At 38.4% G+C, this 15220-nt stretch overlaps 1 non-coding gene across 1 annotated transcript; it reads left to right on the forward strand.

Annotated features, from left to right (window-relative positions):
* Nucleotides 1-3838: 3838 nt before the first annotated feature.
* TRNAK-UUU (transfer RNA lysine (anticodon UUU)) lies at nucleotides 3839-3911 on the forward strand. Its single transcript has one exon. It is a non-coding gene; the product is annotated as a tRNA-Lys (tRNA).
* Nucleotides 3912-15220: the final 11309 nt, after the last annotated feature.

Raw genomic sequence — 15220 nt, forward strand, 5'->3', positions numbered from 1 at the left:
AAATATCTGCGTGAATTAAATGTCAGTTTCGACTTAATGCAAGTGCCAGAGCACTATAGATTGGAATTATTACCTCGGGTTTTCACCGGCAAGGCTGAGCATTGGTTAGCTGGTAATATTGACAACTTTGTGAATTATGCTGATTTCTGCGCACGCTTTAAGGATGAATTTGCATCAGAAAAGGCAAAACAAAGACAACTAGCGGCTGTGAGGAACCGAAGGTATTCTCGCCTGGTCCACGACAACTTAGAAAGTTTTGCCTGGAGTGTCTACGCAGCGTACAGAAACCTAGCTGACAATTTTAATGAGAGCGAAGTTCTTAATTTGATCATTGGACAGTTGCCGTATCGCATTCGGAATCTTTGTCTGGCGCACGCTCCACGAAGTGTGGATGAATTGACACATTTCTTGAAGGACTTCGATATTTATGATGACCCTGATGCCTGGAAGAATAAAGAAGACTCTAAGAATAAAGATGCTGCAGGGAATAAAAGTTTTAAGATCCGGAATATCCAGATGAATTCAGAGAGTCCAGGAGGAAATTTCTCACGACCTCGAAGATTCAACAGAGGATTAGGCAGGAGAGGTTTCAACCAAGATCAAAACCAAAGACAGAGAAATTTCTACAGACCTCGTCCAGAACAAGAGCTTAATTCTCCAGACAGATGGCGTTACGAAGAACGACGTAGCCGTAGTCCGCTCAGACGGTACTCTCCACGACGTAGAGGTGACAATTGTGGTTCTTTCTCCCCAAGACATGACGTTGCCTCTGAGCAGGAAGAAGCAGTGGAGACTACTAGAGAGTTTCTGCACAACCAGCGATCCCAATCATGTCAAACAAACGTCGACCTTTTCTAAGTGTCTCCTCTTCATTTAGGCAAGTGAACTCGACGGGACGTAAAATACAAGGATAATATGTAAATTATTTTTGCTGACCGAAAATGTATCTTCAGGCAGTCAAGTGCAAAACGTTCCGAATACAGAACTGGTATAGATTTTCTGGAAGTCTTAAGAAGATAGTCCTAGGTGGTAGACAAGTAGAACATGATATTAGTGGCATGAATTTTAGCACCAAAGTATTCATTTAAGAAGGTTTTGGTTCTGACTTCCTCTGGCGTATGCTTTTTATAAAAACTGCACCAGGCAGAAATAAGTATTAACAAAAATGCAGTTGATGTGTTGTTTGTTACCACTCCTGATCAAATGAAGGAGGATTTTCCAGATATATATTTAGTGCGGTACATCCGAAAGGTCCGAGAATGAGGATAGAATCGGGATGTATAAATCCGTAGACTTCTCAGAAAAGGTCCATATAGTAAATATTTGGATTGATTCCTATAAGCATGAGTTATTGTATTGCTGGTGTGGAATTTAAAGGCATTATTGTAGAAGCACAGAAGCAAGAAGAGTGTTGAGTTTGAAGTGCTATGGAAAAATACTGATTCAGTTCATTGCTTATCGAAACCTATACAGTTTTCTACAAAGTCTTTCTGGAGAAGAAAATAAATATATGGAATCAATCATTGCCTGAATTCACTGCTTATTGGCTGATTAACTATCCTAGATTACATTCTGTTTTGGATACTGTAAACTACGTCCCTTCTGAGCTCTTGTCAAATGAAGAGAAGCCAAGATTGAGTCATTCAATTGTGCAGATAAACTCTATATTTTAATGTTCTTTATATACTCAAAATTTTTTCAGAATTTGTCAATTACAATTTCTTCAAAAATTTTCCCCAGACGAGGGGCAATTGTAACGAACCTGAGAGTTTAAGATTTTATATTTATAAGAAGTTAAGATTTTTAAAATGTTTGTTATTTCAAATAATGTGCAAGTTGTCACAGATAATTATAGTTAGACTGATACAGTTGTAGTTGGAACTTTTATATATGTTTATAAATACGTCAAAATCTGTTCGTGTTGACGTCACTTTCTAATCTCAGCCGAGGAAGTGAACTAACCTGAATGTTTCTCACCTGACGACAGACTGAGTTTGAAAAACAATTGAAGGTGAAGAATAATAAGAACTTGGAAACGGGGAGAATTGAAGTATAGGTTTTGGTTTTCGAGTTTTCTTCTTGCCGATAAGTTGAAAGTAAGAAATTAATTATGTTCTTTGACTTTCGTTATATGTGAGTGAATTGCCCAACGTTAGTATTGAATGTTCTAGTGTTTTACTGGTAAGTGATTATGAAATATACGCGTTTATAAAACTGCGTTTTAACTTTGAAAACAGTGTTGTGTTTCTTTTCTACCCAGCAAGCCCTGTTGATTTGCAGATTCTCATGTTCCCGACTAAAGGAGTAGCGGACTAACTTTGTGATGACTGGTGTCCAACCGGGGGACGTTGCACAGTTGATCAACAAATACAAAGGACGCGTGTGGGGCCTATTTCAATCCAGTCACAACAGAATAGTAGTGAGAAATAAACAAGTCTTTGAAACAAAAATAGACAGTCTGGATATTACTCTTGTTATGCAATTATATACCAAAATGCTATCTGATCTTCAGGTCAGCTTTGCATATACATGCAATGATCTGTGGCAAGGAAACAAATCAAGGACTGAGCAAAAAGGAGTAAGCCACATAAATAAATTTGTCACCAATGATAATAAAGTGTATTTTTCTGGTACCCCCATACAGACATTACGAACAAGGGAGTTGTACGGTAATCCCGTACGTCACTGTTTGTTTAGATATAATGAAGTCCCGTCAAAAAAGTTTCACTTTTGTGGCCAGGGACCAATATATGTACCCGACTCCACGTGTGCATTACATACGCACCCTGCTCACATTCATGATCGTTCTTTAGAGGATGAGTTCTGGGAGGCAATTTGCAACAATCAATCCAAAAACTAGCAAAAAAAAAAAAAGAGGAGCTCTTTCTCAAACAATAATGTAATGTTTAAAAATGTATATTTGAGATAAAAAAAGCGTTAGTATAACGCTACTTTGTAGTAGAATGATATGTAACAATTGAAAAAACTTGATGTATTACATACTTTGTAGTAGACTAGTTTGTGAAAATAAAAATTTCGTGTGTAGAAACCATTTGTTTCATTTATAAAAAGTGGAATTGAGTTACTAAAAAGGTACTTGAAAATATAATTACAATACTTACAATACTGATAGGCAAAGATGCCATCTTTGGATACAACGTTCTTCACTCCACACTCCAAAGTAACAATTTGGTATCAGATTACAAGAGGGAGCGTCTATATACCCCCAAGCATCATAAAGTACCTTATAAAAAATCCAGCTTTCATTTTACCCGCTAACTTTGCTATTCAGTCTTGCAGTCGCTTCGTAGCCCTCCCGGATACATAACTTATTTCTTCCTATTTATAGAATGTGAGATATGTGGCGTGTCTCTTTCCAGTAAAACTATCTATATTCGGTAAACAATTATAGATGTTTTTTCACTGAAGTCTCGACTATCCCGGGGCGCGTGCAACTTTCCAAAATAAAATATTGGCCACACGTGCTAACCACTACAAATTTAAGCACCATTCAAAAATCACAATAGAGGCAGGGCGTAATGTCCTATAGATGAGAGGAAAAAAAACTTTTAGCAAAGACCTCGAGAACTAACAATGGAGGCTAACCCCCGTGTGAGCGACTGGTGGGAAAATTTTCCCCCTGGGTTAGGGTCTGGCAGTCTTTCTTTGCTCCCCGCAAAACGTTTGTTCCACACTTGTTCAGGGGATTTTGTGAACCGTGTCTTCTAATGAATAGTAATGTCAACCTTATATTTTCCTTTCATACACATAACACTTGTATGCTATTGATCCCTTGGATATTTCTTAACATAACAAACTTTTCACGTGTAGAGCGCGTGCCCGGATAGCTTAGTTGGTATAGCATTAGGCTTTTAACCTATTGGTCCAGGGTTCGAATCCCTGTCTGGGCTGTTACAATTTTTAAACTTTTGTCATCGGACTTTTGCGAAAGGCTATTTACATAGCAGAATCTGCTTTTGTAATTCTGTCTAGTTAGTGTTGGGGTGCAAGTGCTTCTGGTACATGTAGTTACTTGAATTAGGAAATATTGGCTGTGCAACTGGTAAAGCTTGCTTTTTGTAGTACTTTGCGGCTATTTTGAAATATATATATATATATCCAACAAAATCACTAAGCATTGCACTCTACTAGAGATACACATAAAAAACACAAGATGGAACCAGAAAGCCGCTACAACATTGATAACAACATGGATGTCGTTATTCAAGGTACATTCACCGACACTGAATTGATTTTGAAACATGAAAAAAATTACATTGTCCTAAATAGCGATGAGTACCCAGCATGCGTGTACAAATCAGATGCGATCTTCGACACTTACAAGAACAGATTCCCCACACGAGAAGAGAGATTCAGATCTATAAACATTATAGGAGAACTTTACTTCACCTTCGAGGGCAGTGGAGAAAACATAAAAGTGGAAATCAGCAACGCCACCGGAGAAGTCACACTAAATTTTGAACAATGGCGAAAATTTCTCTCTTACTATGACACCCTCATGGAGGAATTCCAGCGGCGGCTAAATTGTAATGACTATGTGATTTTCGCTTATTGGTAGTCTACTTTTCGTGTATATAAATCTGATATATTCTTGAATAAAAATAAACTTTTAAAAAATACTGCAATTGTTTCATTTGAATCCTAAATGAATATGTAAACTAAAAAACAGATACAAGGCAGCATTATTTCTCGATGTGCACACTAATAATGCTCTGCCATGCGTTCCTATGCCTCTGTTACAACCCTCTGTAAAGTTCATATTGCCTTGTGATTAACCAATCAACATGCTATAGAGCCTAAGCTTTAAGCTTCAGTCAGCGGAATTTAGTCCTGACTGTAGTAAAAATAAAACTCACATGATATAACGTCCACAAATAATCCCTGGTATTACTAAACACTCAAAAAGTCAATAGTTCTTGAAAAAAGGCCTATAAGGCTAAATAACAACATAGAAAACAATTAATTTTTCACAAATCTTTTATTATTTGCTCTAAAATACATTACATATTGGTAATTTTAGTATTGTACCAAGATACAAGTCTTTGTACATTTCTGAATGCACAACCTTGTTCTGATGGAGGCGAAGTATCAGAATGATACTTGCACAATCCTCCTTGAAACATGTACAAATTTCTAAGCGAAGGACAGTTTGCACTTTGCAAATCTACAATATTATAAATATTGAACAAATCTTTGAGAAGTTTGGATTTTTCTTCTCCCTTGCAATAGAAAGTTGAACCTTGACAGTTCAAATTTCTAATTACACTACGAACATAGTACACTTCACATCCCAGAGGAGTATCGTACGATAAAGCATGAATATTTTCTTTCACCCATTGGGATTCATTATTGTCTTTAAAATATTCTGGCACTTTTACAAGAGCATAATACACAGTATCCAAATTTGTAGAACTAACACACATCTCACGCAATATAAATTTATTATTGTACATAAAACCTTGCGCATCAATAATATATTGCGCCATTTTCACTTTAGATATTAACAAATATTGTTTCTTAACCACGAGCAAGCTCCGCTTCTCGTATAGGCGCTATAAGAGTTTTTACTAGTTCAAAATCATTTGAAATTTCACACAACACACTGTAAAAGTCTCTGTATCCTGTCGATTCCTCCTGTGCCTTCAAACCATCACCTACATCTTCATGATTAGCAAGATAAAAATAAAAAATATGACTTGTATTGTCCGGATCCTGCAGATAACGCTGGATTCTCTCGCACATCCACTCAACACAATGCTGGCATTTATTCAAACAGCTTTCCCCTTGGCAAATAGGAAAACATTCGGAAATCAGAAATTCATCTTTACAGCATACGCACTCGCATTCATAAAAATGATTGCCTACATTTGAATATCAGCCCCAGCATGTAATGTACTTGTAAGGGGTATACTTTTTCAAAGCCTCCAGCACACAATCCTTATCGATATAATCGAAGAAACATGGACATATAAGCACCAAATCACTCATCTCCCTGGGGTCCTGCTCAGCAACGTTCGTTTTCACAATTCGTTTCTTCCAATCGGGCTTTCAGTTCTTTGCAGAGTACTTCACATCTGCTTCTCAGAAAGAACCTGCAACAATAACAATACACATTGTTAGTGATATTTTCTAATATTTTTGTATAATATTTTTTAAAAAACATCGCCGTGACAAAAGAATGGGTGGAATTCAGAAAGAGAGAAAGTGACAGAACAGTACATATTGTTAGTGTTATTTTCAAAAATAATGCAAAACGCTTAAACTTTGTTTGCATGGCAGTTAAAAAACAACTTGAAATAAAGAATAGTACAAAAAAAAAGATACTTACCAAGTTAAAAAGCCTTTAGTTGCACTGCAACAACTCAGTCACGCTAAAAAAATCAGTACGACTTTCAAGCCAAACACTTGAGAACTCTGTTGGACCGCTTCGTCTTCCGCTCGATATTTATAGATTCTTAGACAAAAGGCCAGTCAATATAAATATTATTTTCATTACTCTTCTCTGATTGGTTGAATCATTTATTAAAAACCTTCTCTCATTGGTTAATATTTTCTAGCCTCTACCCAGGACCGTTCGAGCTCCTCAATTATACCAAATATGACTCACCAATGACGCCAAAATGGCCGGAATAGGCCGAAAATGTCTTTTGTACATTAATGGAAAAACCATTAATTCCAAGTTCCCACGTGTGCCTAAAGCACCCATGACTCATATCCGGCAGAAACGCATTAATAAAATACAACAATAGTGTTAGAATAGTCCGAAAACGAACTCCATAATAGTGTCTTTTGTACCTTAATGGAGAAACCATTAATTCCAAACTCCAACGTCAGTATAAATCATCTGTGACTCATTTCCGGCAGAAACGCATTAATAATATACAACAAAAGGTTAGCTTAGGCCGAAAACGGAATACATAATAGTGTCTTTTGTGCACTAATGGAAAACCATTAATTTCAAACTCACACGTGTGCATGAGTCATCGATGACTCATCTCCTCCTCCACCCACGACACGTGGCGCTAGATTAATTAACAATAGCGTCACCCCTCGATAATGAATAAAAAAGCCATTAATGTCAATTAAAAGGTCTATTGTCAGCTCTTATCTAATTCCAATTCTACTGAGAAATTAAATTAACGAAATTAGTCATGGACAAATAGCCGAGCAATACTGGTGCTTCCTAACCTAATACCTTTTTTTAGTGAACGTATAGACCGTGTTAAAAATGTAAACATAAACATTGGCGAGGTCTTGCCCGGTCCCCCCGGAACTTCCGGTTTGGTCCAGTCCCCGTTGTTGCCAGTGCAGATTCACCGGCATACGAAGTAAGAAATGGGCGTTTGTTTTCATCAGTTGTGCCAGGGGGTGCTATTCCGGCTTCCCGCGCTACGGCGGCACGTGAAGGTCTTCTGCTAGAGTGACGTCAAAAAGGGGATCCCTCAGCTGCGGGCCTCTTAATAACATGTAAAATCATACAAGTGCCCGTTCCCCCGGAACTTCCGGTTTGGGCCAGTCCCCGTTGTTGCCAGTGCAGATTCACCGGCATACGAAGTAAGAAATGGGCGTTTGTTTTCATCAGTTCAGTTCATACTTCTATATTCCTTGAGTTTACTATGAAGGGGTGGACGTCTAGAATCCGTCGGATGATCAACTGCAGAGCAGATTATTAAAATATGACGTGTCTTTGTGGCCGCCAATTGTATAGCATACTACATACAAGTATCTCATGTACAAACACGCGAACTCAAAACGTACGAAAGTTTAGATATATTCAATTATTTTGTAAATGGAAAATTGAGCGAAAGATAATTTTATAAAACTAGTGATATCATTATATTATAAATTATGTTTAAGTAAAACTTTGCCAACAAATCTGCAGAAGTAATCAAATGACACATAACAAATGCTAGCAAATATATGTGCTTTCAACGTCGCCTTTCCGCCTGAGGGATTTAGGGAAAACCTATATGGCATGCCACTTTCACTTGCACGAATTTATATCAAATAAAAAGGGAGTTTTCAGACTGAAGCGACAAGCGATATCGGAATTTCGTACAGAAGCATTCGATCTAAAGCAAACCATTCACCAATCACGCTTGCGAAAATAACAGGCCTGGGCAACACAATGCATGGTATTGATAAAACGGCCCATTCCGAGCGACAAGCGACACCTGCAATTTGTCGTGTCGCTCTTGTTGGGAAGGTGTCGTTTATTTTGAATGTTGGTTTCCAAGAGACACGCATCGCTGCAGTCTGAAAGCTTCCTTTCGAACCAATGCACGTGTCGCTTGAACTGGACTGTTGTTTTCTCAGCAGGGTTGGCAAAATTTGTGTTTTTTTAAAAAAAAAGAACAAAACAAACTGTTTTTTTTTGTTTAAAACATGTTTTTTTGTTTTAAACATAGTTTCAAACATGAGTTAAAAAAACATGTTTTAAACATGTTTTAAACAAAAGAAAGTCAACCTTTTCACAGTAAATTATAGTTAAAGTCGTTAAAGAAGAAATACTCATTTTTATGAGTGTAGCGGCGGCAAGGAGAGTTCATTTACCTTTGGAGATAAGGTTTACCATACTGCAGGGTGTGGGGGACACAATTTTTTGGGTCTGGACGGGAAATTCTTTAAATCCCGACATTCGGGACGGGGAAAATTTTCGGGACGGGATATGTTCGAAATTTCCCAAAGGTCTTGAAATCTCGAATTCTACACGTAATTTCCATCTTAAGTGCTTGTTTTTGCACTTCTGGTACAAAACTAACAATTTCGGATAAGTTCCAGACATTTACAATGCAGAAAACGTCGAGAATTGACGACTTTTTAAAATGACCATTCGGTATTTCCTGACTGCTTGGGATCCCGAAAAGTCGGGAAGTCATTTCCCGAAGTCGCGATCGGGCCGGGAATTTTTGCCCCAGGCCAGTAGCCAGGAAGTCAATCCTAGAGGGGGTAATTTCTTAATATATTGTGTCACATTGGCAGATATAGCAGGGTACACAGAGGCACTTGCCCCCTCCCCCCCCAATAGATAAGTGGTTGATATCTTGAAACTGCAACGATCAATAAAAACTTCGAGCAGCATCAAATACAACATTTCGATAATGATCTTTCCAGATTGTCAAGGAATCAGTGGCGTGCCCAAGGGGGGCTAGTGGGAGTTATACCCCTCCCTTTTGGTCCAATATTTAAAAAATATAACGTCAAAGGCAGGAAAATATGGCAAAATGAGGAATGACTACTTAAAAATATAGACATATCCCCTCCCTTTCGAAAATCCTGGGCACGTCACTTCAAAGAATATAAAGTTTAACATAAATAAGCTAATAGAGACTGTATCAACTTGATATCTACAGGTCGATAATGTTAATAGATTATTAATATGTACCAACAGCTTTGGGCCTCTCTGCAACTGATTAAGGGAGCCCTTTATAAATCATGCTTCATAATGATTCCCTCTGGTTTCCAGGATGCAAGATTTTTACTCACAAAGGTATCTAATGTGAATCCAACAACACCTTTGTATTGTGTTATGAAAGAAAAATCGAATTAATTAAATAATAATGGTTACATATTATCTACACTTTGATGAATTGTGTAAAAATTTGTAATACATTTTTTTGTACTTGCTAAAACATTAAAGCATGGGTCCCTTAGTCCACCACGGACTCTATTTCCCTCAAAGAGGACACTCTTGCATCACTACAGACAATGTTTGCCTACTGGTTACCTTAACCATTTTGCAAAATATTGTGTGAATTGCATTATATTATAGTCGAAATACATGTTTTGACATCTGACAAACAAATAGGAATCCCTTGACTGATCAATGACTTCTTGGATTACAGTGTCATCTTTAATATTTCATATTAAATTTCATAGAAAGAAATTGTTTTAATAGGGCGCAAATAACTTTACGGGGTGCCATGGCATTTTCTTTAACATTTTTTTTTACTATAGATCATTTGGCTCCCAGGGCCGACTCCCGCCGCCCCATAGCTATGGCTCTGAACTTGGACTATAAGAATAGCAGATATTGCGAGTGAAGCGAGCAAGAACATTTTACGAAATGTATTGTTATTTGTATAAAATTTGAAATGGAGGGGGGCTATTGCCCCTTGCAAGTCCCCTTGGCCGTCTGTAAGAAAAATGCAAGGAACACGTAAAAACTAATTCCATCATGAGTATCCAATTGTCCTGCTATTCTTATATTCTCCTAGTCTTGTTTTTTACTTCAATGTTTGTTTCCCATAGAATGGACTTCCGTCCAAGGTGGAGGGGGGGGGGGGGCAATGCCCCATGCCCCCTGTGGTTTCGGCACTGTTTGTGAGTGTCTCTTCATCAATTTCACGTCATCAGCCATTGTTGTCATTAGCTAGAAGTGGCAGAAATGAAACGATACGTAACAAAACTCAAATATCCACTCCCTCTCTCTATCACATGAAGCAAAAATTTAAGCAGTTCCAAGTTCATAGCAACACATCCCAAGAAAAACATCCGACACCTTTACGCACTTTTAATACAATACTACTCAAAATGTCACAACTCTTCTAGATACTGAAAATTGCGAAATCATTTTCCGAAGTCTGAATCTGGAAGGGAATTCCCCCCTCCCCCAATCATGATACGACATTATACGGAATCACACACACCCTAATAAATCACAAAATCAATAAGTGTCTTTGTTATGTTGCTAGAGTAACACATGATATAATTGTAAAGATTATTGAGAATTTCAGGTAGGAACGTGTTCTGTATTTTTCACAGGTGTGCCAAAGCAGGCTCTCAGGGAGGGGCAGTTGCCCCTCTAGCTACGGGCTTGTTTTGCCTTCGATCCCGGTCCCGACTTTTCGGGATCCCGCACACCTCTACTGCAGGGACAAAGGTTGGGGGTAATAGCCCCCCTTTTCCGTCACTGTTGAAGTAGGTTAGGAATCATATTCATCTAAATTTCAAGAAACTAAATATTATTGAATTACTATCCTCGTCCTGGAAAAATCAGGGTGAAATATTTCCTGCTGCCTGAACAGTTTATATAGCAGAAAACTACCTGCAGTGTCATAATAAATTCTCCAGATCAATTTATCTTTCCAAGTACATAATTATGTTACCAAAAGTAACCATCTGCGCTTCATTCAGTTATATAAACCAATGAATCGCATCGCAAGAGAAATAAAAATCACCTCATGATCAAAATCACGCATTGTGTATTCAGATATTAGTTTCCAGCTTCCACCTGTCTCAAACTTACAGGACGGTAGGAAACAAAGAACTGAGAAATTTCGATTTCTACAGTAAAGCACGGGTCTTTCTTGTCGCACAACAGTTTTGCTACCTTGTCAGAACAAAAGTTTGGTCAAGTGTTGTGCGATAAGTGAGACCCATAAAGCACGGATTAATTGACACAGATTCAATGCAAAAACAGGGTTGCCAAACAAAAAATATCATAGATTATAATATCAAGTACCAAAATGTGTTTTAAACAGTTCTAAAAAAAATGTTTAAAACACATTGTTTTAAACGTTTAAAACATTTGTAAAAAAACAAAGCCGTGTGTTTTAAACGTTTAAAACAAAGTGTTTTAAACACTTTTGTTTTAAACATGCCAACCCTGTTTCTCAGTATGCAAGGAGAATTGTTTCCTTTAGAGTAAAGGGGCTGTTGCTTGTCGCTTCGGTGTGTAATCTCCGTGTCACTTAAAAGTGAATCCTCAGTGATCAATGATTTTTTTCGAACCGAAGCGACACAAGCTACATGTGTCGCTCAGATTTCCAATGGCGTGTATTGTGCCGTCTGAGACTTGATCTCCCATGAGCGGTAAATGCTTATTTATATACTAAATGGGCCTGTGTTGCTTGTCACTTCGGTACGAACCACTGCTGTCGCGTGTCGCTTCGGTTTGAAACCTCTCTAAGAGGCGTGCTTTTCACCACAACACAATACGCAGATAAACGATCAACATGTTTGTAACAAAATGCAAGTCGTACAAATCCTTTCCGGGTACCAATCCTTTCTTCGTTCTGCTTGTATCAACAGGTTTCGTCTCTCTGCGTCCTTCGGAAACCTACGAAGTGATACTTGACTCAATAAATTTGTTCCTGATCGAACTGTACAACCATATGCTACACAGCTGACACCCTATTTACTAGTAAAAGAATCTCCACTTTGCCCTTTCATATTAACATCCATAGCACTGTAATGGTAACCGGATGTTCGAGGGGGACCAGACGAGTGCGCATGCTCCGCAGTAGCTCCGCCTTTAACACCGTCTGTAGTAAAGCGAAGTACGAAAGTACAGCGCCTTGAATAACGTAGTGTGGAAATAAAACGACACTGTTCTGGCATCTCTGGCTGGCTCCACTCGAAAATGATACCGCTAGAGGCGCTGGTATCGGTACACGTGCATGGCATTCGTCTGCTTATAATGCATTATAATGGAAGTGAATTGAGTTTTCGGTGCAACGTCTGATTCTTTTACATGAAGCATTTCTATGAATGTGATAATTGCTATGATATTTGGTACAGTGGTCGCGAAGATATTAATGAACATTCTAGACAGTCAACCACGTCCTGTTATCGTCATACTTTCGTTAATAATATGGAAGAAAAAATACGCGTGGAATGCTATTGACAACTAATTTTTTTTGTATGAATTAGGTTCATTATTATTATTATCATCATCATCATCTCTTTTTCCAAAATATACACACTGAAGCATTTGTATTTTGGATATTTACTCTCTCTTTTCTTCTGCTTTAAACTAATCGCGGCAATGATAATAAAGATGATTGCATGAAACAAGGGGAACACCACAAAACTTTCATAGTACCATCGACATGAGTGTAAGGAAACTTTCAAACCAATGGGACAAACGACACGGGATGTTCACACTGTCACACTAGTGACACACACTTCCAGACTGTAAAATAGCATTCATTGCACATGAGGGTCCAAACAGCAAACGGCACGTTCATATGTCGTATTTGCATGCTACTTGTTACTTCGGTCGGAAAGCTCCTTAAACGAAGGGTGCTGAGACTGAAGCAACGTGCTACAGGGGGAGTTCCCAACTAAGTGAAAAGCGACATGGTGCCCTCAGTCTATTAGCAAGCGTTCACTGCTAATTGTGCGAACAACAGATAGGCGACATGATAAACAGCACATTACAACAACAGATCTAGGCAACACGATAAGCCACACCTGTCGCTTTGTCGCTCAAACTGGACCATTTCCTCATAGCTTTCAACATGTTGCCGTGGTTTGTTGTTCGCGCATACGCGATGCAATGAGTGTCTTGCTTTAGGGAGATTGTGCACTAAAGTGACAAGCGGCACGCGACACTTATCGCTTGAGAATTTCACCAATGGAACGCTGGCCTGTGCTTCCCGTCATGCCGCTACAATGTGAAATGTTGCTCTTGATTGGCTCGTTTCCAAGCAACATGTGTTGCTTCGGTATGAAAGTAGCCTTGGACCGAAGGACCCGTGTCGCTTTGGTGTGAAATCCTCGTATCATTTGTCGCGTGTCGCTTTGGTCTAAAATCTCCTTGAGGAAACGGTGCAGTCAGAACTTGTCCCTACGGTTCGAAAGGCTGCATTGATTACGGACTGCTTGCTTCCCAGCGACACTTGTGGTTTTTCGCCTCGGTATGAAATATCTCTCAGGATACTATTTATACTCTAATAACATAGAAAAATAAAACTCTAGTACACAATCCAACACCTGACGTCCGAAATCATTTTGCGATGTTTCTTCTTGTGTTACGCATGCTATTTATTTATTAATTTTATTTTACTTTTCTCTCAAATTTCTGCAAATCACTCCACAAATATAACTGTTTCCATCAATTCACGTACCGCATTTCAAGACAAACAAATATACACAATATATTCCAAAAACTAACTAAGCTGCATTACTTTCATAAGAAAAGTAGCACTCGTACTGATTGCATTGCCATCTATGTTTTGATCCATCTCGGGAACTAGTTTCTTGGGTCATTTTCTACACTAAGTTATTCAAGGTGCTGTAACAAAAGTACACTCTAAGATTGTCAACGATCATCTTTTTTTTAAAAAAAAAAATCTATTTTTTAATTTCAGTCTCTGGGCAAGGAGAATAGGATTACCGTTTATTCTTTTTCTCTGGGTTTTCGGCCTGAGTATAGAGGATCGGTGGCAATGAACCCACCCACCATCGTGAGGAATTTGGGGAGCTACGAGTGAGTAGCGTAATGCAGTCTTGAAAAATCTCCTATAACAGCTGGTGGTTCGACGTGGTGACCCATAGACATACTACTGACTGACCCCACGTCACCCCATTACCGGTTGAAGAACTCCACACCTGTAGGTAGGATTAATCTGTGGTAGGATTGTGGAACAGTGGGAGTCTGGCCAAGGCCCTTCGTGGGCTGACACACCACGGATTATTATTATTTTTAAAGCCATGATCATTTTCTATCATGTTTCGACATAACTTCTCTGGTTAAAATCCAATCTCCCCGCTGACCTAATGGTAAAGCACCACCTTCTAATGAAGGGGTCCCATGCTTCGATATCCGGTGGGGGCACAACAGGTTTCAGATCTCACTTTACATGGTAGGTTTGGTCCCAACTATCATATCTTGTGGATAACAGAACTGAAATGGGCCCAAGTTCCTTTTGTTTTATTGCGATTTCATCATGCTAGGAATGCAATAATTTTTACGTGGTTCAATTTTGATGTACGTCTGTTAACACATACTGTGGAGTTTTAGCAATTACTTAAGGTTTTGTCCAATATATGCTTCATGGTTAGCTTATGCAGGTTAGATTTGGTTCCCTTAGCATTAAAATAAAGTCCCTAAATGCATTCTACTAAGGTTCCGATTTACTTCTACATTCATTCCCACGCTTCTACAATATTTACTGTCGCTTCTCGACTGAGAATATCTTGTCCTTGAGAAGTGCTTAAGATAATTATAAAGTTGTTTTTTTTTTTAACATAAATAACTTTTTTCGAATCCAAACAGTGCTCATTACTTTAAGGAAGGTTCAATTTTCGTGTGACAATGATTTCCAAAATTCTACAATAATTAGTCTTTGTGCTAGGAGAAATCATAAAACAATCGGAACTGTTACCAATCCACCCATACAGTGCACAAATATCCAGGAGATATTGAGCGAATGAATATATTTTGGATATTCGTGATGAAATTCTGGATATC

Source organism: Lepisma saccharinum, chromosome 11 (genome assembly GCF_977018435.1).
Source record: "Lepisma saccharinum chromosome 11, izLepSacc3.1, whole genome shotgun sequence".
Taxonomy (NCBI): domain Eukaryota; kingdom Metazoa; phylum Arthropoda; class Insecta; order Zygentoma; family Lepismatidae; genus Lepisma; species Lepisma saccharinum.